A 325-nucleotide genomic window follows, 5' to 3' on the forward strand; every position below is an offset into this window, starting at 1 on the left:
TGTCTATTGCTTAAAATATACCCCAGCGACTTAAGACTGGTTTTGTGGTCCAGGTTCACGTATAGTGTATATACTGCAAGTCAGATGGCCTTTATCATAAAATAAACCCAAAGGATAATCAGAATCATCTGCATTTAATACTTTCGTATAAGTGACAGTAAAGTAATTTGCAATGCAACAAAAGATTTCTTTTTCAAATAAATGCTGTTCTTTTGAACTTTATATTAATCAAATAATCCTGGGGGAAAAAAACATATCATGGCTGCCACAAAAATGTTAAAGGGGTCATATGATGCGATTTAAATTTTTCCTTTCTCTTTGGAGT

This window comes from Sinocyclocheilus anshuiensis, unplaced genomic scaffold, assembly GCF_001515605.1.
Source record: "Sinocyclocheilus anshuiensis isolate Anshui unplaced genomic scaffold, SAMN03320099.WGS_v1.1 scaffold152, whole genome shotgun sequence".
NCBI classification, from domain to species: Eukaryota; Metazoa; Chordata; class Actinopteri; order Cypriniformes; family Cyprinidae; genus Sinocyclocheilus; species Sinocyclocheilus anshuiensis.